Source organism: Panthera onca, chromosome A1, assembly GCF_046562875.1.
Source record: "Panthera onca isolate mPanOnc1 chromosome A1, mPanOnc1 haplotype 2, whole genome shotgun sequence".
Classification (NCBI taxonomy): domain Eukaryota; kingdom Metazoa; phylum Chordata; class Mammalia; order Carnivora; family Felidae; genus Panthera; species Panthera onca.
Genome location: NC_138339.1, coordinates 217,138,353 through 217,165,944, shown reverse-complemented (window position 1 = coordinate 217,165,944; position 27,592 = coordinate 217,138,353). Strand labels below are relative to the sequence as shown.

General features: G+C 36.3%; 1 long non-coding RNA gene across 1 annotated transcript in view; it reads left to right on the top strand.

Annotated features, from left to right (window-relative positions):
* The first annotated feature begins 706 nt into the window (after nt 1-706).
* The window catches only part of LOC132682086 (uncharacterized), a 96,928-nt gene continuing 70,042 nt past the window's right edge, over nt 707-27,592 (top strand). The window contains exons 1-2 of the long non-coding RNA XR_009611461.2: nt 707-775; nt 2,008-2,090. This is a non-coding gene — a long non-coding RNA (uncharacterized LOC132682086). The remainder of the gene's footprint in view (nt 776-2,007; nt 2,091-27,592) is intronic.

Below are 27,592 nucleotides of genomic sequence, written 5' to 3'. Positions count from 1 at the left end.
AAGATTGCTTGTTAGATTCCTTGGATATCAAGCAAAATTTCCCCCCACTTTTAAAGAAAAGAACGCTTTTTGTGTCAAAAGCAGTCTTTAGTGTCTCGACGGGTTGGTTGGAGATTAGACACTGATAAAAAGGGGAAAAAAAATGTAATGGCAACATGCCAGAAGTTAGGAGTTGTGTGAAACTTTTTAAGCTTTTTAATAATTTTGGCCAAAAGCCACTATCTCCTAGCTTGGCAGAACAGGTGGAGGTAATAACTCCACAACCATTTTTTAGTGAAAGCACAGTATGAAGTAATTTTGAAAGGATTATTACACATTTTATTTTTAAATAAAAAGTAAAAGGTGATGAAACATATGGTATAATATCTGGGGAGTCTAACATGATGTTTGCAATTGAATCGGGGAGGAATTTGTCAGTAAATCTGGCCTTTCATCTCTTGAGGTGAAGACGTGTTTTATCTCATTCTTGGTAGAGAAACTACCTTAGAATGTAAAATTGTGGGTATGGGCAGGGCATATTACAACTGATACCCCAAACTATGGCTACTTGTATTCCAGCAAATGGAATTTCCTATGTTTTTACATTTCTCTGTGCAAACGGTTGGGGCCCGACCTCAAAATGTCTAAAAATTCCATGAATATTTTAATATATATAAAGTGAACATGGAAGTATAACTGAAATGTGCTGTTTATTCTTTTCTTTTATAGTTTGATTTTGTGAACCTAGACCACACTGTAGAAGCTCATGAAGAAATTGTCAGATTTAAACTTTCTGGTGAGAGTTTTTACATTATAATTGTGTATACGTTTTTTATACTTTTTTACTTATGTATTCATTTGTACCTTCTAAGAGGCTATAAATATTGACAGATTAAATGTGACCTGAAAACTCTTAATATCCCAGAAACCTTTTCCACTAATTTAATGGAAGCTTTTTAAATATCCAAAAAAAGCATGGTTTGAATTAGATCTGCTTTGCTCAAGTCTCATTTTTACCCCTTACTTCAGCACCTGGACTTTCTGAAGAAACAGTCCTCATTTTATGATTCTGCACCCCCACAGCAGACTGGCTAACTACTGTTCACTCAAGGCAAATGGGCAAGAAGACTACTCTTACCTGAAAGGTTTATACAAGGATGGAGAAAAGAAAAGGGATGGATTTTTTAAATACTGTAATATTTTAAAAACAAAGGAGGTAAAGTATCAACCCTGAATATTTCTGGAATAAAATCAACATCCAAAAGATCAATCACTTCATGAATGGGTTAATACAAAAATAGATTCTAATGTAAGGGAATCTAGTTGATAGTCCCTCACATTCTCCTGCTGTTCCCTGGCAGAAATGTCAGGATTTCTCTTTATTTTTGTGTAGCCAGTATGTGCTCTGATCGTGCCAACATGGAAGATCATTTGAATTTCTCACGTTTTGGAGCTTACTCCAAGAGGAAAGAAAGAAGCAACAAAAACAGAAATAGAAATCACAACCTCTGCTCTGTTCCCAGGGGTGTTTCATCTGTGTATCCACCTTTAATCACATTAATCCCACAGCCCAAAATAGGATGAATTCACAACCTAAATAGATGATAGCAAAAATGTTTAAACACGTTTAGTGCCAATGTTAAATACTGTAAATGTAAAATATACCAAGTGTAGATACATTTGTGTGTAAATAAGCATGAACACAGAGTTTGGGAACATCTCATACTGAAAAAGAATTAGAAGCAAAACAAGTACAGGCTTGAGTGAGCTGGCCTGGACCTCAAGAGTAAGCAGCCCTATCTCTAGGCTCAGGCAGGTTGGACATCTGCTCTGAGGCCCATGGAACTGAGCACAAATCACCTGAGCAAGGACAATAAAATTCACTCCACTGCAGAAGAGAACCAGGCCAAGAAAAGAAGCCCCACCAGTTGCATCCTATCACTAGGCTCTGTGTTTCTGTATCTACTGCTAATGGAAATACTTATGTGTGTGTGCATGGATGTGTGTGTTTCTGTCCCCCACTCATAGAATGCAAGCTCCAGGGAGCAGGGCCAACATGTCTCTTCACCACTTGATCTTCAATTCCCAGAACAATGATTAGAACAGAGCAGGTAAGTGCTTGCTGAATTTGTCAATGAGTTCTGGATTCACACAACAGAGGCACTTTATATCACTATAGTAGACATGAAACCCATTTTTCTTAAAGCCTGATTCACATGTGAAATTAAAGTAGAGAAATACTGTTTGGTGCCCACGTGACAGAACACAACCTGAAGGCTATTTTGCAGTACAGGCAGAATGCGAGGTTTGAATACTATATAAAGTGTGAGCTGTGGGGTGCAGTGAAGGGAAGAATGAAATGGGGGGGATTCAACCTTTTTTTTTTAAGTATTTTTTTTAAAGTTTATTTATTTTTGGAGAGAGAGAGAGGGAGGGAGGGAGGGTGGGACTGAGGGAGAAAATGAGCAGGGAAGCAGCAGAGAGACAGAGAGGGAGAGAGAGAATCCCAAGCAGTCTCTGTGCTGTCAGTGCAGAGCCCCATGTGGGGCTGGAATCAAAGAACCATAAGATCATGACCTGAGCAGAAATCAAGAGCAGATGCTTAACCTTAACCGACTGAGCCTCCCAGGCGCCCCTTGGGAGGATTCAACTTTGAATAAGAACTTGATTGGCCAATGAGCTGCTATTGTTCCAAGGAGACAAGACTAACCAATAACAATTTCCTGCCTTCCACTGGATGTCCCATATGGTTGATATTGTTGGGTTCACTTCAGTTACCCTTTTAAGTCACAGCAAGACATCTATAATTGCTTTTCTGTGTTACTCAGTTTTGATTGAGATCTCTATTTCTACTGGCATTTTCAATGCATACTTACTCTAAAATTTAGTGGTGCATTTGTAGGCTTTTAAGCATTTCTGGCCATGATATTCCAATCCTACTTCCTAGTGGAAAGTTTAGACAATAAATTCAATACAAAACAGCTTCTTGCTCTAGCAAACTCTTACATTCTGTGGATTCTGAGAAAAAGAAGATTGAACTCTGGAGTCTCACTAACCCAGAATGTTCTTGCAGATAAGCCAATTAAACTAGGCTCATTTTCATTCAATGGGTATCTCCTGGTGAATAACAAAATAAAAAAAATAATTATAAGGTCACTCATTAAAATCATATTTTCCACGATTATATAAGAAAACTGCCATGATCCAATATATATAATACCATGACATGAGTGTTATAGATGTTTTCTTTTTATACTTTTATTTTTCAATTTCCCTAAAAAAAAACCCCGATGTTTAGTTTGAAAAAAGAAGATTTGAAAATTTTAGATTTGTAAAGATCTAGAGCAATATAAATTCCTGAATGGAAAGTTTTAAGTTTTATAAATTAAAAAACATAATTTTAGAATTGAGGCAAAAGTCAAAATTGGTCTGAAAATTTGCTCTTTGAAATAATTCCCCAACAGTTTGTTGTATTAACTTTTTTACTCAAGTATCTTTTCGCTCTAAGTGTTGGCTGAAGCAATATGAAGGCAAGATGTACAATTCTTTATGCAATTCTCATTAGTATTTTCTAATTTCAGCAAATGATTTTTGTTGTTCTTTGCCACTTATCATACACTGTTTACAACCTTATCAACTGTCTGCAAATAAAATCTATTCCTTTCAAGACAGTGCACTTCTTAAATGCTTTTACTTTTAATTGCAATATTTTTCATGTTGAATTTGCTTAAGCTACATATTCTGTATTCAAGCAGATGTTCACGAAATAAATATTCATGTTGAGTTTATGTGGCTCATAATCCCATGTATTGCAGATTTTTTTCAGATGAGTCTACAGACCTCATTTTCTTCTCACTTAAAAAATGCACCCAGAATAATATTTAAATTACATTTACACATAAAATAAAGATATATAGTCATTTTAACTACCTCTGCACTGTTAATAATTAACAGGAAAGTATAGGCTGACATGCTCTGGATTTATCTCTAATGGGAAATGCATTTGCAAGTGCTGTAATTCTGTATTAGCACAGTCTTTTCCTGGGATGTTATCTGCCAACAAGTTTTTTTGTTTGTTTTTGGTTTTGGTTTTAGTTTTGGTTTTCAGATACTCTCCTGTCCCTTGTAAGGTAAAAACACAGTTCAAATATATATATATATATCTTTCCTCTTAGTAGTCAGGTGAATGCCTCCATTTCGAGCAGGTAGTTTTAAATCCAAATATGATTATTTGCAAACTTGTGTTTTGAGTATTATATAAATTTACAAGATTAAAATTTAATATAGACCAAGGGATCTATTCCTTTATGGGCCAAAATGCAATCTCCTTAGGGATGGCATCATATTCATTTTTTAAATCTGTATTTTTTAGAGTAGTTTTGTATTCACAGAAAAATTGGGAGGAAGATATGGGGACTTCCCAAAAGTCCCTGCCTCCACACATGCACAGCTTCTCCATTACCAACATCCCCTTCCCAAATGGTACATTTGTCACAATCGATTAGCCTACATTTGGCACATCATAATCACATAAAATCCACAGTGTATGTTAGAATTCACTCTGGGTGCTGTGCATTCTATGGGCTTGTACGATCGTGTAATGACATATATCTATCGTAGTTTCATAAAGAATATATTCACTGCCCTACAAACCCTCTGTGCTCCACCTATTCATCTTTTCCTTCCCCATAATCCTTGGTAACCACTGATCTTTTTCCTGTCTTCATAATTTTGTCTTTTTAAGAGTATCATTATAGTCAGAATCATATAGTATGAAGCTTTTTCAGATTGGCTTTCTCCCTTAATTATATGCATTTAAGTTTCCTCCATGTCTTTTCATGGCTTGATAGCTCTTTTCTTTTTGTTGCTGAGTAGTATTCCACAGTATGGATGTACCACAGTCTATCCATTCACTTACTGAAGGACATCTTGGATGCTTCCAAGTTTTGGCAATTATGAATAAAGCTGCTATAAACATAATGTGCTTGTTTTTGTGTAGATGTAAGTTTTCAACTCATTTGGGTAAATATCGAGGAGCTTGATTACTGGATCATATAGTAAGAATATATTTAGCTTTGTAAGAAGCCACCAAACTATCTTCCAGAGTGGCCTGTACCATTTTGCATTCCCACCAGTAGTGAGTGAGAGATCCTGTAGGTTCACATCCTTTCCAGTATTTGCTGTTACCAGTGTTTTGGATTTTTGTCATCTAAATGGGTGTGTGTTTGTTATCTTATTGCTGTTTTAATTTGCTTTTTCCTAATGACATATGGTGTTGAGCATCTTTTCATAAGCTTATTTCTCATTTGTGTGTCTTCTTTGGTGAGGTATCTGTTCATTTACAACTTTTATCTATTTTTAAATTGGATTCTTTGTTTTCTTATTATTGAGTTTTAAGAAATCCTTTTCTTTTTTTCAAGTTTTCATTTAAATCCCAGTTAGATAATATACAGGGTAATAGTAGGTTCAGGTGTAGAATTTAGTGATTCATCACTTACATACAACACCCAGTGCTCATCACTATTTGAGAATTCTTTATATATTTTGGTTAATAGTCCTTTATGAACTATGTATTTTGTAAATATTTTCTCTGAGTCTGTGACTTGTTTTCTAATTCTAATTCTAATTCTAATTTCTAATTCTGTTTTCTAATTCTAAATAATTTTAAAGTACTCTTTAAATATACATACAGTTTTAAGTAGAAAAGAGAATTTTACATACATTATTTTAAGTGTGCTCACAATAATCTCAGACCATCAGTTCAGCCTCAGTTTCCTTTCCTTTGAAGTGGGGATAATAATAGTATTTACTCCCAAATTGTGAGAATTAAATGAGTAAATATATATGTATAGAGTTTAGAACAATGCCTGATACAATAGGAAGCAATCTGAAAGTGTTAGCTGTTACTATACTTGCTTTGCAAATGAAGATGTGACTCAGAGAGATCACACAACCGGCGGGAAGGGAAGCCATGGCTTGATCCCAAAGGCTCCAGTTCCAATCCAATTCTCTCTTTTTTTTAATGTTTATTTATTTTTGAGACAATGCAAGAGACAGAGTGCAAGCAGTGGAGGGGCAGACAGAGGGAGACACAGAATCTAAAGCGGGCTCTAGGCTCGGAGCTGTCAGCCCAGAGCCCTACATGGGGCTCAAGCTCACAAACCATGAGATCATGACCTGTGCTGAAGTCGGACACCTAACCTACTGGACCACTCAGATGCCCTTGTGATTCTCATTCAATTGCAACACTGAAGACAGAACAGAGGCAGAGGCTCATGAAGTTGCTCTTCTCTTATACCACATGGCTGAGGGAGGAGCTGCCCTTCCTTGGTGACAAGCTTTTATAATCAATAACTAATTTCTTTGTATTTATAAGGCTTTTTGCCTCTGATCTGAATAGCAGTATTAACCCATTTTTCATTATTTGCTGAAGGACTGAACTTAAAGATTCAAACTATGGAAGAGCTATTAGAAATCACCTGTTTGAGACTTTTTCATTTGGTGTCTAATAAACCTCAAATGGGGAAACTAATGAGGCCCAAGAGTTTGAGTGACTTTTCCTGTACCCCGTTCATTCACAGGCAGAAAAATAACTGCAACACAGGTCCCTATGTACTTACTAGGTGTTCTTCCACTTCACCATCTGCTTCTTGTGTTTCTAATTCTCCTTCCTCGGTTTCCCTTCCCTCCTCCTCCACCTCTTTTTCGTTTCATTCTTCACCTCTTATGTGTATGAAATATAAGTAACTAAGGTAAAGAAATGTGTTTAATACACACACCAACACACACATCTTCTAAAGAAAATTCCCATGAATCACTACCCAGGTCAAGAGATAGAAAAATATACCTGGCCCCTCTTAAGCCACCGTGTATTCTCGATCATAAACCCTTCCCTCCTTCACTACAACCCCACTCTGCCTCTACTCAAGGTGACCACTTTCCTGACTTGTCAGGATCATCATTAGCCTACTCTTCTTTTTTATCTTATTTTTAAATTTTTATTTATTATCATTTTTTTAGAGAGATAGAAAGGACAACCTGGGGAGGGGGGCAGAGGAAGAGAGAGAATCCCAAGCAGGCTCCATGCTCAGTACAGAGCCTGCTTTGGGGTTTTCACCCACAACCCTGGGATCATAACCTGAGCCAGAGTCAAGAGTCAGCCACTCAACCAACTGAGTCCCATAACTCACTCTTCTTTTAGTTTCACTATCTATGTATGTAATGTATTCATAGTTTTACCATCTATGGGTACTTCTATGTATTCAGTATAATAAAAGTTTTGCCTATTTTTTACAGGTGTATTGAGGTATAACTGACATAAATTGCACACCAAGTGTATAATCTGATAAATGTTGACATATGTACATACCTTTGAAACCATCACAATCAACATAATAAAAATATCACATATCCATCATCCTATCCATCATCCCAGAATTTGTCTTGTGCCTTTTGTATTTCCTCTTTCAAGTCCCTCTTTGCCCAGCTATCCATCCTCCTCCCACTTCTTCTCTAGAGGACAAATGTTATGTTTCCTGTTGTTATCAATTCATTAGAATTTTCTAGAATTTTACATATGTGGAATCAATAGACATGTATTCTTTTTTGGTCTGGCTTCATTTATCCTAGTAGATATGTAGTGATATCTTATTATGATTTTAATTTGCATTTCCTTGATGATTAATATTGTTGAGCATCTTCTCATGTGTTTGTCTTTTGCACATCTGCTTTAGTGTAGTGTCATCTTTCGTATATTTTTATGGAATTGTTTAACTACTTCTTACTGACTCATAGGTATTCTTTATATGTTCTAGGTACAAGCCTTAGTCAGATATATATTTTGCAAACATTTTCCCTAAGACTGTGGCTTGCCTTCTCATTTTTGTAAGTATCCTTTGAAGAGCAAACATTTTACATTTTGATGAAGCCCAATTTCTTGAATTCTCTTGACAGTTCATGTTTCTTGGTATATTATATTTAAGAAATCTTTCCCAAGACCAACATTACTAAAATTACTTCTATGTTTTCTTCTAGGAGTTTTCTAGTTTTATCTTTTATATTTAGATTTATACTCCATTTTGAGTTTTCTGTATGTTTTGTGTATGTGAGCAAGGGCTAAGGTTCATATTTTTTGTCTACAGCTAACAATTGTTAGAGAACCATTTGTTGAGAAGATTTTTCTTCTATTGGACTGCCTCGGCACATTTGTCATAGTTAATTTGCCAAATATGTATATATTTCAACATTTTTTATTCTGTTCCATTTAAATGTATTTTATGGCAATATCACCATGTATTACTAACTTGATACCAAGTCTTAAAATCAGGAAATTTGAATCCTCCAATTTTGAACTTCTTTTTCAAAATCCTTCTGGTTATTCTAGCTGACTTGCATCTCTGCACAGATTTTAAAATTAGTTTGTCAATTTATAAGCAAAACTACTTCAAGATTTTGATTGGAATTACATTGAATCTCTAGATCAATTTAGAAAGAATTGAATCTTAAACAACAATGAGCCTTCCAATCCATGAATGTTTTCTCTCTTCCACGTATTTAGGTCCTTAAGTTCTCTCAGTAACTGTTTCTGGATTATAATGTTCTCCAGCACTGTCGATTTTGCTTGAAGTTTTTTCAGCTTATTGAATCTCTGTGTTTGTAGTTTGCATCAAATTTGGAAAACTTTAAACTATTATTTTTTTCAAGTATCCCCTCTGCCCCACTTTGTCTTCTTCTGGGACTTCAATTTCAAGTAGATGAGATTGTTATCCATAGGTCGGTGACCTTATGTTCATATTTTATTTTTCTTTGTTAGCTTAATTTTGAATAGTTTCTACTGCTATGTATTCAGTTTCTCTGATCTTGTCTTTCACCAGTGTCTAGTTTGTGGTTAGCCTCCTTCTGAGTATTTTTCATTCTGATACTGTATATTTTTTTTAATTTCTAGATGCTTCTTTTATTCTTTTATAAAAAAGAAACATTTATTTCCTCCTCCTTGAATTTCTCTCATCATACTTATATTTTTTTCTATGTTCGTGAATTTGATGGTCTAAAATTCCATATGGAAAGGATTTTTTTCTAAGGTCAGATGCATGCATGTAATTGTTCCTGGGGCCATTTGCTGATCTTGCCTAGGTTCATAATGAAGTTCATTGCTGGGAGATCAAAAATCCAAGAGAGCCTATAACCGTCTTGTGAGGATAGGGTGAAAACATTGAAGAATTAAAGGATTTTATATATATGACCAGTTTCTTTGGGACAGTCATTCTGGGATCACCTTAAGCCAAGGTCAAGGGTACAAGTATCTCTTGAATGATCCAGGCAAATCAAACCTAGACTTTAATTTTATACAAGGGTTCACTTACTTTTGATTCACTTTTACAATGATCTTTGTAACTTTTAGGCCCAGTTTATTTCAGGGAAGGTTTCCTGTAGATTCTATATTTTATGATTGACCTAGACATTGATTTCTCTTCTTTTTACTCTATAATGTCAACAAGATAAAAAAAAATTTTAGGACAAATCCTTGTTGCAACATCCCCTTTAAATTTTTCAAATTGCTTTTATCTCTCTGGGTTTTCTTCCTGCCTATGGCAGTTATTGATGTGGACTCTAAATTTCCAAATACACTTTATTTCCAGCTCTGCAATAATAGAGTTGGAACCTCTATTACAGTAGAGTTGTAAACACTTCTTTGCCAAAAGCATGATGATGTTAAGCTTTGTCAGTATAGAATACTGGAGAGACATGGGAGGAAGACAGGGTTTCTTTTTTTTTTTTTTTTTTTTTCCTGGTGTGTTTGTCTAAGAAGGGTTCTTCTGTGTTTCTGAAGTACATTTGGCATTGTCAGTGGCACCTACTTTCAGCAGCAACCAGGAGCCAATAGAAATTGGAAGTGTCCCATGGAAGCTTTCTCTGGCATCCCCCAGGTATCTTTTCAGAACCCCAGGCATGGATGGTTTTGCCTAATATCTCCTTGGTTAGCTTGGTTAGTTTAGTGGCACCAGCTCATGGGCAGCTAGCTTCCTCAGGCACCCCTGAGAGTAGTTTTCCAATGAATACATGGCACTTTTCTGTGGATGGCTTCCCTCAGAACTCCTCAGGCAGCTGTCTTACCTAATCTTGGATGTGTCTAAGACTATGTGATTATATCCAATCTAATTTATTTTCAGCAGAGGTGTTGATCCAAATAACTAAGCCTATGTGTACAAGAGACTCGAGACATAATTTTTTTTTTCAAAAAGCCAATCGACTGAACTTTAAGAGACGAAGGCACAGGACATAGTTTAGACTCCTGAGATGGAAATCATGCCATTCTTCTAATAACTAAAGGCTTTTCTTTTAAATAACTAAAGCCTTTTTGGCTTTCCATTCGTCTCAAAATAAACTCAAGGTTTGTTAGCTGGTTGGCATAGATGGGCCATCATGGCTTTTTTGCAATTATCATTCAAGACTCATCTCTTGCGACGTTTCTACACTAACTCTAAGCTCCAGTCACTCTGAGTTCCTTGCATTTTCCTCGACGCACCATGGCTTTTGCATATGCTGCTCCATATGCAAGGTATTAATTATGCTGGAATTAATTCTTACACCTCAATCTGTAGTTTGGACATGACATCCGAAAACTTCTTCTGGCCATATTTATGTGCTTTTTATTTATTTTATTATTATTGTTATTATTTTTAATCTTTATTTATTCTTGAGAGACAGAGCAGGAGCAGGGAAGGGGCAGAGAGAGAGGGAGACACAGAATCTGAAGCACGCTCCAGTCTCCGAGCTGTCAACACAGAGCCCGATGTGGGGCTCTAACTTATGAAATGTGAGATCATGACCTGAGCTGAAGTCAGCCGCTTAACTGACTGAGCCACTCAGGTTCCCCTATGTGCTCCTTTTTAGTGCTTCCATGAGCTACTTCTATTTGTACTTAACACATTTTATTAATCCACTGATTCAAAAGATCATTTATTCATCAGCAGATATCTGTTTAGCATCTTCCCCCTGCCTCCTCACCTCCTCCATCCTGAGGAAATGAAGATATGAAGATGCATAAGACAACCTTTATCCCATCTGTGTATTATGATTTGTATTTAATAGTCTGTCTTCCTTAGTCTACTATGAGGTTGTTACCTTTCTAGGACCTGGTAGTACTTGCACATAATAAGTACCAAATAAATGTTCCTTGAACAAATTAATGAGTACTATAGCAGACAAAAGAGGAATTAGAAAGTTCCAAAAGATGAAACTCGCACCGAGATATGTCAAAATGTAAACAGTGGTTTAGCTATCTCTTTGTAGTGAGTTTTCAGATAAGCTTTACTTTGTTCTTTATATTCTGTACTGTTTGATGTTTCCATGATGCACATATTTATATATAGAAGAATAAAATAATCAAAGGTTTTCAAAGACTTAAAGCAACTGCCTCTATTCACTGCAAGCTCAGACAGTTTTGTATTATTCTGGAGCTGCCTGAAATCAACACACCATGCTATTTCCCTCAGTTCTGCCAAATCAGAGCTTGGAGGGTTCATTGTATTAAAAATAACTTAGGACTTCGGTTAAATACTTCAGAAGCTGAAGTACCAATCACTGTCACAGAGGATGTGTGAAAAGCTGGTCACTTAAAGCGTATCTTTTCTTAGTAATTCCTACAATCCTCTAAACCCAGTTCTCTCTGGCAAAATTCAAATCTGCATTTTTATCGTTTTCAGAAGTCTGACGTTCCTAACAAATACTTGCAACAGCCCCTTTCAGCATTACCTGAAAACCGGCTGACACTCTTTCAGTTGATGACATATTTTTAGAATACCTGTCTCTTCCCATGGGTTGGTTACAAGGCTTTGCTTGTGTGCCTCCTGGAATGTAACCTGGCTGAAAGGCCTATGGTTAGGACACATTGATGCTACTGTGAGAAGTCAGTTTTAGAAACTGTCCTGGGCTGTTCAGAGGTGGAAGCTGAGCTAGAAGCCATGATGAGTGATTCATTTTGTCAGACTCTCAACTCTGGTGGGAAAGGAAAAATTTGAAAACCCATCTCAACGTTAGTTAACATTAGGAAAAGAAATGTTGCGAAATGCAGGTGTGAGTGAATGCTAGCCTGTAAGCACATTGACCTCACAGTAGGGGTATGGGAATCAGACTTCACACTAAGCCTCTGCCACTGATGGCTTATGTCTTTGTCCAGATTAAGCTCTCAGAATTCAATACTCACATCTAAAAAGGGAGAAAATATTAATACTTATTTCAAAGGGATGTCGTCAGGCTCATCCATATCTAGCATATTCACAGAGTACAATAAATGTTAGTTTCCCTTTACCAGTCAAGTAAATGAAGAAAAACAGCCTTCATAAACACATGACTTGGTGATTGCTTAAATTCACTGTATTGATTTCCTGTATTTTTAGATTTTTTTTTTTTTGCCATGAGCATGAATTACTTTTATAAATCTTTTAAGTTTCAACAAAACAAGGAACACTGTATTGGAATCTGGAGTAACTATCAGTCTCAAAAAGATCACCTATTAAAGCCATACATATGTCAAAAACCAGCAATCCAAAACTTTGAAGTTAAAACAACAACATTATAGAGGCTGCTGAAAAGGAAAGACAATGACCCAGGAACTATACTCTGAGAGAGGAGAAGGACACCTCTTTCAATGTGCCTTCTCACTACACATTCTCTCCCCTCCTCTCCCGACTCTTTCCCTGAAACTTACCACTCCTTGAGTCCAAGGTGTGGGCAGGGAGATGAAGAAGGTCCTCTACAGAGATTCTGTTTTGCTTTCATCAAGAACAGGAAGTCTGCTAGACCACAGAAGAGGGGCCATTCCATGATTATAGTGCAGGGGGTACTTCCAAATGAAAAGACAATTTTATAAAAAGTGAGCGAATATGCTGTGTCTGTGCTAGGGAGGAAACTAGGCAATTCCAACTTCTCCAGCCTCCAAGTTGAAGATCACATACTCTAGATAGAGCTACAGATGCACCTAAATGATGAACTCAATGAAGGCACATGACTAAGTCAAGTAGAATCCCTTGGAGGATTTTCAAGACACAAGTAAAATTGTGACATGATGCAATCGAGTGGCCTTAATTGAGTAACAGAGTGTTAGCCAACATGGCTACCACACTACACTAAGTCTCTGGAGGAGAATTTGGGAAATAATAATAGCTAGCACTTTTTAAGATGTGGCAGAAACTATTATAAGTGCTTTATGTATATATTATTTAATCATCCTCATGATCTATGATCTATGTCCAAGGCAAGAATGCAGGCACAGGAAGATAAATAACTTGCTAATTATTGTGTAGCTAACAAGTGACAGTGCTTGAATTCTGAAGCACTATGCTGTGTTCCTTGATATGTTTCCATCTAGTAAATGGGCAGTCTATATAGAGGATTGGATTATCATTTTGAGAGTCCTCGGCTATTGAAGAGGGGCCTTAAAAGAAGAAGGGAGGTGCTTGTGAGCTATTTGTTGTGAAGTGACATTAGCCAATTTGTCACATAGCTGACGTTCTTTTTGGTAACTAGGTACTGCCCACAATCTTGCTACCTATTGATAACGAAAGTGTCTAATCAAGTTCTTCTACACATGGATACATTTGCCAGCTATTCATTATCAACGAATGCACAAAAATTTCCTACATCATCTTCTCTAACTTCAGTGAAATTTCAGCTTTCTGCCCTTGTGTGAGAATTTTAGCAGGCAGACCAACAAAATTTCGGAGGGAGGATTCTGTATCACTAAGTCACAGTGTAACTACATTACAATTCTCCTTAACTGATGGCTGCACACAGATCTGATTAGGGCCTAAGCCATAGACTCCATCCACAAAGGTGAGGAATACATTCCAGGGTGGATTTTTATCCAGGGTGGATTTTTCTTACTAGGATGGAGAGCAATTTAAGCAATTTTCGTCAACACACGTGAGCACTACATCCACACAAGTAGAATACCGTTATTTTCTTCTAAGAACCCATTTCTAATATTCATCATACTTAATAATAAGTCACTTGTTCTAGGAATGAAAATCCATTTTGTCTTCTACTATGCTAATTAGCAAACTGTCAATTGTTGATTGAGATACCAATAGCTGAATGACTTCTAGGAGCTGCCTCTGGAGTAAAATGCCAGCTGACTGCCTCTAAAATTAAACTTTAACTGGTGTGAACATAGTGTTACACAGATTATGCTAAAATACTTCAAAGTAAATCACAGACTTTGTAACAGAACTGCATATTTCTAGTTTGGACATTCTTTGGAGCCCATTTGTTCTTTCTTGGATTCTGCTTCGATTTTTGGAAAGGTAGTTTTCTTTCCTTGATAGGCTTTTTGGTTTTGCCCATGAAAAACAAATACTGGGATGCTTTTCTTGTAATGTGTATGATACTGTATCTGTAGTTATAAAATTCAAATAATTTGAATACTAATTCAAACAGTTTGGATACTCTATTAAGTGCTTACAACAATACTGGGGATTTTATCAGGGACTTTACTGGTATTGTGTGTCTTTTTGATTTAAGCCTCGCAGTGATCCAATGATTAAGATATTTTAGTTTGTAGGAAATAAATGTGAGACTCCAAGAGATTAAATAATTTGGCCAAGGTCACACAGTAAGTGACAGCAACATTATTTAAATCCTGGTCTGCAACTCCAAGGCTCATGTTCTCAATCAGTTCACTACACTATCTTAATGGGGTTGTTTTATTTTATTTTTAATTTTTTAAAATTTATATCCAAGTTAGTTAGCATATAGTGCAACAATAATCTCAGGGGTAGATTCCTTAATGCCCCTTACCCATTTAGCCCACTCCCCCCCAACCCCTCCACAAAGCCTTTGTTTGTTCTCTATGTTTAAGAGTCTCTTATGGTTTGTCCCCCTCCCTGTTTTTATATTATTTTTGCTTCCCTTCCCTTATGTTCATCTGTTTTGTATCTTAAAGTCCTCATATGAGTCAAGTCATATGATATTTGTCTTTGTCTAATTTCGCTTAGCATAATGCCCTCTAGTTCCAACCACATAGTTGCAAATGGCAAAATTTCATTCTTTTTGATTGCCAAGAAATACTCCTGTGTGTGTGTGTGTGTGTGTGTGTGTGTGTGTGTGTGTATCCACATCTTCTTTAACCATTCATCTGTCGATGGACATTTGGACTCTTTCTGTACTTTGGCTATTGTCAATAGTGTTGCTATAAACACTAGGGTGCATGTGCCCCTTTAAAACAGCACACCTGTATCCCTTTGGTAAATACCTAGAGTGCAATTGCTGGGTCATAGGGTAATTCTATTTTTAATTTTTTGAGGAAACTCCATACGGTTTTCCAGAGTGGCACCAGTATGCATTCCCACCAAAAGTGCAAAAGAGTTCCTCTTTCTCCGCATCTTCATCAACATCTGTTGTTACTTGAGTTGTTAGCCATTCTGACAAGTATGAGGTCATATCTCATTGTGGCTTTGATTTGTATTTCCCTGATGATGAGTGATGTTGAGCATTTTTTTTCATGTGTTGGTTTGCCATCTGGATGTCTTCTTTGGGGAAGTGTCTATTCATGTCTTTTGACCATTTCTTCACTGGATTATTTGTTTTTTGGGTGTTGAGTTTGATAAGTTCTTTATAGATTTTGGACACTAACCCTTTATCTGATATGTGGTTTGCAAATATCTTCTCTCATTCTGTCACTTGCCTTTTAGTGTTACTGATTGTTTCCTTCGCTGTGCAGAAGCTTTTTATTTTGATGAGGTCCCAATAGTTCATTTTTGCTTTTGTTTCCCTTGCCTCCGGTGATATGTTGAGTAAGAAACTGCTGTGGCCAGTTGGGTGCCTGGGTGGCTCAGTCAGTTAAGCGTCCAACCTCAGCTCAGGTCATGATCTCACAGTTTGTGAGTTTGAGTCTCATGTCAGGCTCTGTGCTGACAGCTCAGAGCCTGGAGCCTGCTTCAGATTCTGTGTGTGTGTCTCTCCCTTCCCTTCCCTTGCTCACTTGCATCCCGCAATCTCTCTCTGTCTCAAAAATAAACAAACATTATTAAAAAATTTTTTTAAAATTGCTGTGGCTGAAGTCAAAGAGGTTTTTGCCTGTTTTCTCCACTAGGATTTTGATGGCTTCCTGTCTTATGTTTAGGTCTTTCATCCATTTTGAGTTTATTGTTGTGTATGGTGTAAGAAAGAGGTCCAAGTTTCATTTTTCTGCATGTTGCTGTCCAGTTTTCCCAACACCATTTGAAGAGAGTGTCTTTATTCCATTGGGTATTCTTTCTTGCCTTGTCAAAGATTAGTTGGTCATACGTTTGTGGGTCCATTTCTGGGTTTTATATTCTGTTCCATTGATCTGAGTGTCTGTTTTTGTGCCAGTACCATACTGTCTTGATGATTAAAGCTTTGTAATACATCTTGAAATCCAGGATTGTGATGCCTCCAGGTTTGGTTTTATTTTTCAAGATCGCTTTGGCTATCTGGGGTCTTTTCTGGTTCCAAACAAATTTTAGGGTTGTTTGTTTTAGCTCTGTGAAGAATGCTGGTGGGGTTATTTTAAAACACATGTTGTTACCTAAAGATAGTAAATTGTTTACCCCTAATGGTTAACATTTTAACAAATGTTTCATAATAACTATAAAAATATGAGGTATTGTGTATCTGTGGTAACTGTAAATAAAAATGCATGAATACAGAGAGGTAGATGTGTGTGTGTTTGCTTACACCTACTAACACCAGTTTTTAAGACAACATGTTTAGAACATATTCTGTTACCTAGAGTAAGAATAGCCCAGGCTATTGGTTTCCCTCTAACAGTCCAGAAATCTTTCCGGATTCACAGAATCTTTTAAATTCGTTTTTAATTTATTTATTTAAATTCAAGTTAGTTAACATACAATGTAATATTGGGCTCAGGGGTAGACCCCAGCAATTCATCACTTACAAATAACATCTAGTGCTCATTCCAGCAAGTGCCATCCTCAATGCCTATCACCCATTTACCTCATCCCCCCATTCCCTCTCCAACAATCCTCAGTTTATTCTCTGTATGTAAGAGTCTGATTTGCCTCCCTCTCTCTTTTCCCTTCTCCTATGTTAATCTGTTTTGTTTCTTAAATTACACATATGAGTGGGATAATGCGATATTTTTCTTTCTCTGCCTGACTTATTTTGCTTAGCATAATGCACTCTAGTTCCATCCACATTGTTGCAAAGGGCAAGGTTTCATTCTTTTTGATCTCTGAGTAGTATTCCATTCCACATCCTCTTTCTCCATTGATCGGTCAATGGACATTTGGGCTCTCTCCATAGTTTGGCTATTGTTGATAGCGCTGCTATAAACACTGGGGTGCATATGCCCCTTCAAATCAGCATTTCTGTATCCTTTGGATAAATATGGGCTATTGTAACTGCTGGGGCATAGAGTTGTTCTATTATTAATTTTTTGAGGAAACTCCATACTGTTTTCCAGAAAAGCTGCACTAGTTTGCATTCCCACCAACAGCACAAAAGAGTTCCCTTTTCTCTGCATCATCATCAATATCTGTTGTTTCCTGAGATTTTCATTGTACTCATTCTTACAGGTATAAGGTGGTATCTATGATTTGTATTTCCCTGATGATGAGTGATGATGAGCATCTTTTCATGTGTCTGTTAGCCATCTGGATGTCTTCTTTGGAAAGTGTCTATGCACGTCTTTTGCCCATTGCTTCACTGGATTATTTGATTTTGGGTGTTGGGTTTGAAAAGTTCTTTATAGATTTTGGATACTAACCCTTTATTGGATAAGTCATTTGCAAATATCTTCTCCTATTCCATTGGTTGCCTTTTAGTTTTTTTGATTGTTTCCTTCACGGTGCAGAAGCTTTTTATCTTGATGGGGTCCTAATGATTCATTTTTGCTTTTGTTTCACTTGCCTCCAGAGACATGTCTAGTGAGAAGTTATTGCAGCCAAGGTCAAAGAGGTTGCTGTCTGTTTTCTCCTGTAGGATTGTGATGGTTTCCTGTCTCATATAGAAGTCTTTCATCCATTTTAAATTTATTTTTGTGTGTGGTGTGAGAAAGTGGTCCAGGTTCATTCTTCTGCATGTCACTCTCCAGTTTTCCCAGCACCATTTGCCGAATAGACTGTCTTTATTCCATTGGATATTCTTCACTGCTTTGTCAAAGATTAGTTGGCCATACATTTGTGAGTTCATTTCTGGGTGTTCTCTTCCATTCTATTGATATATCTTTTTTTGTGCCAGTAGCATACTGTCTTGATGATTACAGCTTTGTGATATAGCTTAAAGTCCAGAATTATGATGCCTCCTGCTTTGGATTTATTTTTCAATATTGCTTTGGCTATTTGGGGTGTTTTGGCTATTTCAGGATTGTTTGTTCTAGCTCTGTGAAGAATGCTGGTATTATTTTGATAAAGATTGCATCAAATGTGTAGATTGTTTTGGGTAGTATAGACATTTTAACAATATTTGTTCTTCCAATCCATGAGCATGGAATATTTTTCCATTTCTTTGTGTCTTCTTCCATTGCTTTCATAAGCGTTCTATAGTTTTCAGCGTACACATCTTTTACCTCTTTGGTTAGGTTTACTCCTGGGTATCTTATGGTTTTTGGCGCTATTGCAAATAGGATCAATTCCTTGATTTCTCTTTATGCTGCTTCGTTATTGGCATATAGAAATGCAACCAATTTCTGTCTTTGGTTTTATATCCTGCAACTTTGCTGAATTCACGTATCAGTTCTAGCAGTTTTTTGGTGGAGTCTTTTGGGTTTTCCATATAGAGTATTGTGAAAGAGTGAAAGTTTGACTTCTTCTTTGCCTAATATATGCCTTTTATTTCTTTTTGTTGTCTGATTGCTAAGGCTAGGACTTTCAGTACTATGTTGATCAGCAGTGCTGAGAGTAGATATTCTTGTCATGTTCCTGACCTTAGGGAGAAAGCTCTCAGTTTTTCCCCACTGAGGATGATATTAGCCCTGGGCCTTTCATATATGGCTTTTATGATATTGAGGTATGTTCCTTCTATCCCTACTTTCTTGAGGATTTTATGAAGAAAAGATGCTTTATTTTGTCAAATGCTTTTTCTGCATTCATTAAAAGGATCATATGGTTTTATCCTTTCTTTTGTTAATGTGGTGCTTTACACTGATTAATTTGCAAATGCTGCTGAATCAACCCTGCAGCCCAGAAATAAATCCCACTTGATCATGGTGAATGATTTTTTTAATGTACTGCTGAATTAGACTTGAATTAGTATATTGTTGAGAATTTTTACATCCAGTTTCATCAGGTATACTGGCCTATAATTCTCCTCTTTAGTGGGGTCTTTGTCTAGTTTTGGAATCAAGGTAATGCTGGCTTCATAGAATGAGTTTGGAAGCTTTTCTTTCATTTCTATTTTTTGGAAGCTAGTGAAAATTGAGAATATTAAGAGGTTTATATGGACGAGGCTTGAAAGTGGGATATAGTTTTTCCATCCACAGTTCACTAAGCACAACTCAGTTGCTTGGCCCTACTTAGAAGCAGGGGAAGTTGAGAAATGTAGCCTCTTTCTGAGCAGAAGCTTCCAAATGAAGTCTCTAAATTAGGTATAAACAGAGGCATTACCTGTAAAGAACGTTGGCCCCAGTCTTGTTACATACTTTAACAAATAAGCTGAGAAAAAGAATCTGCAGAAAAATATTTAAGTCTGCAAGTGGTATAAAATGATTTTGATGTTTTCTTTCTTATTTGTAGAATTAACATGCAGGAAGATATTTTCTGGAATTGAAGTGCAAGACAACCCATTTTCTTGTAAGTTGCACTGAAGATATTGTTAAGTAAGCCTATTACAGAAAAAATGATCTAGTACCTTTGGGTAATATTATGGTTTAAAATAACTCCATTAAAAGCTGTATTGTATATGAATTAAGAGTATGATCCACGGACTCAGCCAGACCAGGGGAGCTAATGTTTCAATATAGGAATGTATGAAATGATTAACTGAAAAAAAATTTCAGTGTCTACTGACACTGTCCACTAAAAGGATAATGGGCATTAAAGTCTATGCTTCAGGAAAGGTCTGGGAGTTACTATTTACTTTTCTAACATCATCAGACCAGTCAACATCTAGGACAAAAAGCCTCATGATATGCTGAAGATCATTACAAAAAATCCTGAACACAAAACATAGAACATTAGTCTTAGACAAACATGACACAAATGACCTTGAATCATTTGGTTCTGCTGCACCTGTTGAAGATAATACCCAAAGCTGAAGGCATTAAAAACAAATACTTTTGAAAACAGATATGTTAGTAGAAATACAACTTCTAAATTTCCTTATTGTTTCTCTTATTCTATTAAGTGACTCGTACATATTTATAGCTCCAAGCTTATGGTGTGTGTGTGTGTGTCTGTGTGTGTGTGTGTCTCACATGCACACACAGTCCTCTAAGGCTGTATCTCTGCAGTAGTTTAAGCTGCTAGACAAAACCATGTTTCTCTAAGTTGACACTTCAGGACTACAGCTGCCAGATGCTCAAAAGAAACATCTGTTCCTGAAGGCCACAGGAGATGGCAATGAAAGAAAAATAGAATAATTTTACATGACAAAGTAAATCCAACAAATGTGCAAATATAGCTCATCCATTCTATTTCAAAGACACTGGCACATAAGAGGAAATAATAAACAGTGACAGTGCCTATTATTCTGTAGGGGCCTATTTCTGTTTTTAGAGGTGTGATATCAAAAACATAATTATTTTTATCCATTTTACTGTGAGGAGTGGATGATGGTAATAAGGGGAGTGGCAATGAAGATAAATTTCACTTATATCTGTATTTTGCCCCAGATTATCCATACAGGACCACAGAGGTAAAGCCATCTCTGTAATGATGGTGGAGTCACTTTCCTTGAAGCCAAATGAAGTCAATGCAGAAAAGTATTGCAAAGCAAGCATCATTAAATTAGAAACTCAATTTTCATGGTAGAATATTGTGTGGTTGGGCTGTTCAGGGGAGAAAGAAAACAGAATGTCAAAAATAAACTAGAAAATGTAAAACCTCCACAAAATAAAAAGCTGTAAAGTATGGCACTATATGCCTAAATGTGGGGTTGAAGGAGAGGACAAAAAATGTCATGCTTTTAGAATGGTTCAAACTTAAGTGACCATCAACTTAATATAGACTGCTATATGCATAAGATGTTATATATAAACGTAATGGTAACTGCAAAAAAAAAACTGGTAATAGATTTGGAAAATATAAAGAGAAATGAATTCAAGAAAAGTTGGCAAACCATGAAAGGAGCAAGAGAAGAAAGGAATACAAAAACTACAAAACAACCAGAAAACAACTAATAAAGTGGCAATAAACACATTCCTATAAATAATTACTTTAAATGTAAATGGACTACATGTTCCAATCAAAAGATATAGTGTGATAGAATGGGTAAAAAAGCAACACCCATCTATATGCTGCCTACAAGACTCACTTCAGATGTAAAGACACAAGCAGATTGAAAGTGAAGGGATGGAAAATCATTTATCATGCAAAAGGAAGTGAAAAGAAAGCTGGTGTAGCAATATTTATATCAGAAAAAATAGACTTTAAAACAAAGACTGTAACAAGGGACAAAGAATGGCACTATATAATCATAAAGAGAAAAATCCAACAGAAGATATAACAATTATAAATATTTATGCACTCAACATGAAGGCACCCAAATCCTTAAAGCAGCTAATAACAAACATAAAGGAAGTAATCAATAGTAATACAATAGTAGGAGACTTTAACAGCCCGCTTACGTCAAAGGATAGATTATCCAAACAGCCTATCAAAAAGAAAGCAGTGGTTGTGAATGACACGTTGGATCAGATGGACCCAAAAATATATTCAGAACATTAAAACAGTAGAATATACATTCATCCTAAAACAGTAGAATAAACATTCTTTTCAAGGGCACATGGAAACTTTTTCAGGATATACCACATGTAAGATCACAAAACACATCTCAAGAAATCTAAAAAGATTGAAGTCATATTATACATTTTTTTATAAACACGACATTTTGAAACTAGAAATCAATCACAAGAAAAAAATCTAGAAAAAACACAAATAAATGGAAGTTAAATAACATGCGACTAAACAATGAGTGGATCAATCAAGAAATCAAAGGAGGAAACCAAAAAATACAAGGAGACAAATGAAAATAAAAATACAATGATCCAAAATATTTGAAACACAGGCAAAACTGTTTTAGGAGGTAAGTGGATAGCAATACAGGTCCACATTAAGAAGAAAAATCTCAAATACACAACCTAAACTTATACCTAAAGGAGCTAGAAAAAGAACAAACAAAACTCCAACATAATAGAAGGAAGGGAAACATAAATATTAGAGCAGAAATAAATGAAATTGAAACTGAAAAAACAGTGACATATCAATAAAACCAGTAGCTGGTTCTTTGGGAAGAACTAAAAAATCAATAAACTTTTAGACAGATTCATGAGAGAGAGAGGGGTAGGGAGAGACAGAAAGAGAAGATTTACATAAACAAAATCAGAAATGAAGAGAAATAACAATCAAACCACAGACATACAATTTTAAGAGAAAATTATGAAAAATTACATACCAACAAAGTGAGCAACCTAGAAGAAATTGATAAATTCTTAGAAACATATAACCTCCCAAAACTTAATTAGAAAGAGAAAAATTTGAAGGTCCTAATGATAAGCAATGAAATCAAATCAGCGGTCAAAAAATTCCCAACTAACAAAAGTCCAGGACCAGACAGCTTCATAGGTCAATTCAACCAAACATTTAAACAAAAGTTAATATCCTTTGTTGTCAAACTGTTCCAACAAAGAGAAGAGGAAGAAAAGCTTCCAATTTATTCTATGAGTCCAGCATTACCCTGATACTAAAACCAGGTAAAGACACAACAAAAGAGAACTACAGGGCAGTATCTCTGAGGAACATGAATGAAAAATTCATCAGCAAAATATATCAAACTGAATCTAATGATACATAAAAAAAAAATCATTCACCAGGATCAAGTGGGATTTATTCCTAGGATGTAAGGGGTTCAGTATTCACAAATCAATCAACATGATACACTACATCAACAAAACATAGGACAAAAATCATATGACCATTTTGATAGGTGAAGAGAGAATTCAACAAAGTATAACATGTATTCATCATAAAAACTGTCAGTAAAGTGGGTTTTGAGGGAACACACCCAAACATAATAAAGGTCATATATGAAAACCCCACAGCTTACATCATGAAAACCTGAGAGTATATTCCCTAACGTCAAGAACAAGACAGGGATGTCCACTCTCACTACTTTTATTTTACAAAGTACTGGAAGTCCTAGCCAGAGCAATCATACAAGAAAAAAAATAAAAGGCATCCAAATTGGTAAGGAAGAAGTAAAACTTATACTATTTGCAGATGACAGGATTCTATATATAGAAAACACAAAGACTCCACCAAAAACTGCTAGAAATGATAAATGAATTCAGTAAAATTGCAGGGTATAAAATCAATACACAAATCTGTTGCATTTCTATATGCTAATAATGAATTATCAAAAAGAGAAAGGAAGAAAGCAATCCTATTTGCAATTGCATCAAAAATAATAAAATATCTAGGAAGAAACTTGACCGATGAGGTAAAAAACCTGTACTTTGAAAATTATAAAACACTGATGAAACAAATTGAAGATGACACAAATGGAAAGATATTGCATGCTCATGGATTGCAAGAACAAATATTAGTAAAATATCTATACTACCCAAAGCAGTCCTTACATTTAATGCAATTACTAACAAAATACCAACAGTATTCTTCACAGAACTAGAACAAATAATATTACATTTGTATGGAACCACAAAAGACCCTGAACAGCCAAAGTAATCTTGAAAAAGAACAAAACTGGAGGTATCACAATCCCAGATTTCAAGATATACTACAAGCTGGAGTAATCAGACTGTATTGTGCTAGCACAAAAGCAGACACATAGATTAATGGGTCGAACAGAATGGAGAACCCAGAAATAAACCCACACTTATGTGGTCAACTAATCTATGGCAAAGAATTCAAGAATATACAATGAGAAAGATGTTCAATAAATGGTGTTGGGAAAACTGGACAGCTACATGCAAAAGGATAAATGTGGGCCACTTTGTAACACCATATACAAAAGTAAACCCAAATGGTTTAAGGATGTAAATATGAGACCTGGAATCATAAAAATCCTTGAAAAGAGCACATACAGTTGTTTCTATGACTTTAGCCATAGCACCATTTTTCTAGATATTTCTCCTCAGGGAAAAGAAACAAAAACAAAAATAAACTATTGGGACTACATCAAAATAAAAATCTTCTGCAGAGCAAGGAAACAACAAAACTAAGACAACCTACTGAATGAGAGAAGACATTTGCAAATAATATATCCAATAAAGTTTTACTATCCAAAATATGTAAAGAATTTACACAACTTAACACCAGAAAAACAAGTAACACAATTAAAAATGGGCATTATCAGGGAAATACAAAGCAAAACCACAATAAGATATCACTTCACACCTGTCAGAATGTCTAAAATAACAAGGAAAAAAACCCAACAAGTGTTGGTGAGGATGTAAAGGAAAAGGAACCCTCATGCACTGTTGATGGGAATGCTAACTGTTGCAGTCACTGTAGGAAACAGTATGGATGTTCCTCAAATGTTAAAAATAGGATTACCAAATCACCCAGTAGTCTAACTACTGGGTAATTACCCAAAAAATACAGAAACACTAATTTGAAAAGATGTATTTATGCCTATGTTTACTGCAGCATTATTTACAGTAGCAAAAATATGGAAGCAGCTTGAGTGTCCATTGATAGATGAATGGATAAAGAGGTGATATATATACAATATATATTGTGTATATGTATACACATATGTATATATATGTATACACACACACATATATATGTGTATATAATATATATATATAATGGAACATTATTCAGCCATAAAAAATAATAAATCTTGCCATTTGCAATAACATAGATGGAGCTAGGGAATATATTGTCAGAAGAGACAAATATGATATTATTTCAATCATGTGGAATTTAGGAAACAAAACAAATTAACAAAGAAGAAAAAGAGACAAACCAAAAACCAGACTCTTAAATATAGAGAACTGGTAGTTAGCAGAGGGGAGGTGGGTGGGGGATGGGTGAAATGGGTGAAGAGCACACTGATTATGATGAACACTGAGTAATGTGTAGAATTGTTGAATCACTACACTGTATACCTGAAACTAATATAACACTGTACATAGTTACACTGGAATAAAAAATAATAGATAAGATCTTAATCCTGGCTTCCAACTATCTACATTCAAGCCTCAAATCTTTCACTATTTTTTTTTCCCCTAGAAATCCATCATACAAGAAAGGATTCCTGGTTGTATGCCTTCTGGCCTGACATCCTAGAATTCTTGTAATGGCTATGAATATGGAAAACACCACTTTACTCCCTCTTCTATTCTCTCTCTCTCTCTCTCTCTCCTTCCTCCTCTCTCTCCTCCTCGTACCTCCATATATTAATCAATGGACATTGTAAAAATAATATACCAATGAGAATCTCTTTAGTTTTTTCTTATTCTCCGAAAACTGTATGTTCCCGTACAAGAAAACATATTAAAGTTATAAAGGACAAGTAGAATCATCTCGTATTCTTTGTAAGATCACCTAAAAAGCAAGGATCACCCTTGAGAGGGAATACATGGACACATTTTTAAGTGTTCAGACCCAATACATGACATGTATTAATTCCTCTCTTTGAGAGGATAAATTTGTTCCACTGAATGTGTGCTCCAGATCTCTGTGCAAAGTTCTGGGACAGCATCTGTGAAGGAAGGGTGGTCCCATTTAGGTAGATGCTGGAATGGATCAGAGAGCCTGGACACTTTGAAAATAGGTTTATCTCTGTTTGCAGAGCCTTGTGGAGTCCCTTACTAGCACCTTCGATGACTTTTACAGTTTCCATCTGAAGTCATCAAAGGAAAAGAAGAAAAGGAGAGCTCTCCTTCTCTTGAGGCCCAACATTGTGGTTTTAAGATATGCACTACAAACTCTCAAACACATGCTTTTGGATGAAAGGCCATTGTTGCTTTGCAACCTGGCCCCTGTACAGAGAAAGGAAGGAGAGGCTGAAGAGAGAGACAAGCCTCTCCAGGTTGGTAGGTGGCTGTTTTAATAAGCAAGGGAACTTAAGGGACTTGTCTTTGGTGGCTGGCTCCAGTAACATACTGTTCAGATGGGCTCAACAACGTATTGTTATCTCATAGCCACACCCTACTGCAGGAAAGGCAAGTGGAGCATACATTCCAAGGACAGAGGAGGGGGTCAGGAGCTTCTGACTGCCTGAGTCCAGCTCGTGGGTCAATCTGTGGTTGTGTCCTCTTGATGACCTTCTCCAACAGCCATTACTTCTGAATTTACAGCTATATCCAGAGCCAATCTGAGAAGCTACACTCCATCCCATCCCATTCTAGTTCACCAACACTTGAAACCCCCTCGAATATAGTCTGTAGGCTCTTGGAGAGCACAGAGATCAGCTGACTCTCAAGAGGTTTTAGGGATAACATGACACTGACCAAGATCACGAGAGCAGGCCATACCCCATCCTAAACCTGACAGGCATTGTCCTGACCATAAGATTGAGTAGATGGGACCCTGATGTGTTTTGGATATACAGTAATGCGACTAAAGCAGGCATTGTGAAGGTGCTGGAAATATGAAGATGCATAACAGGGGGCCCCTTCTCTCAAAGGCTGCCTACTACAATGGTTCTCAAACTTTAGCATTCATTAAAATCAAAGGCAAAGTTGTTTAAAATGTGGGTTATTGCTCTCCATGCCAGGTCGTGGTGGAATTTAGAATTCCACATTTTTAATAAATATTCCTCGGTGATTCCATTCAAGAATCATACTCTGTGATGTACTGAGCTAATGGGAAGAATGTTAAAAAGAGAGAGAGAGAGAAAGAATGAGAGAATGAGAGAATGAGAGAGAGAGAGAGAGAGAGAGAGAGAGAGAGAGATGTGAAGAACAGGGCAAAAGGAAATATTTTATCACAGAATTGTCAGCAATTACACCTGGCCAGAAAGTGTTCTTTATCTGCCCTGTGCATATGTGACATTTGGTCATCAGCTCATACTCAGAAATGATTAATCATATATACAATTTATGCATTTGTCTTTCATTTGGATCTGCTGAAGGAATGGCATGCTTGTGCACGCAGATACTGAGTTCAGTTCAGGGGATTCCTAATTGAAAATGCACACCTCAGAGTAATACACAAGCATGAATATGTAGAAAGGGCCACTAGCCAAATTTATTATTTTCTCTTTTAACTATGTTTTTCTACCGGCAGAAAAAGAGGCAGTAACATCTCAGGTATATATGGTTGCCATAGGGACAGAAGTTGTGATTTGCTGGGGAACATTGCTGTAAATAGCAATAAAATAGCAATTCAGTGGAGGTCAGAAGCACAAAATCACTGAAGCTACAATCAAACCAGACAGCTTCTCAATCCATTCAATAGGAATTTTGCAGTTGCCACTGTAAGGTAAGGGGAAGAACGGTGAAATC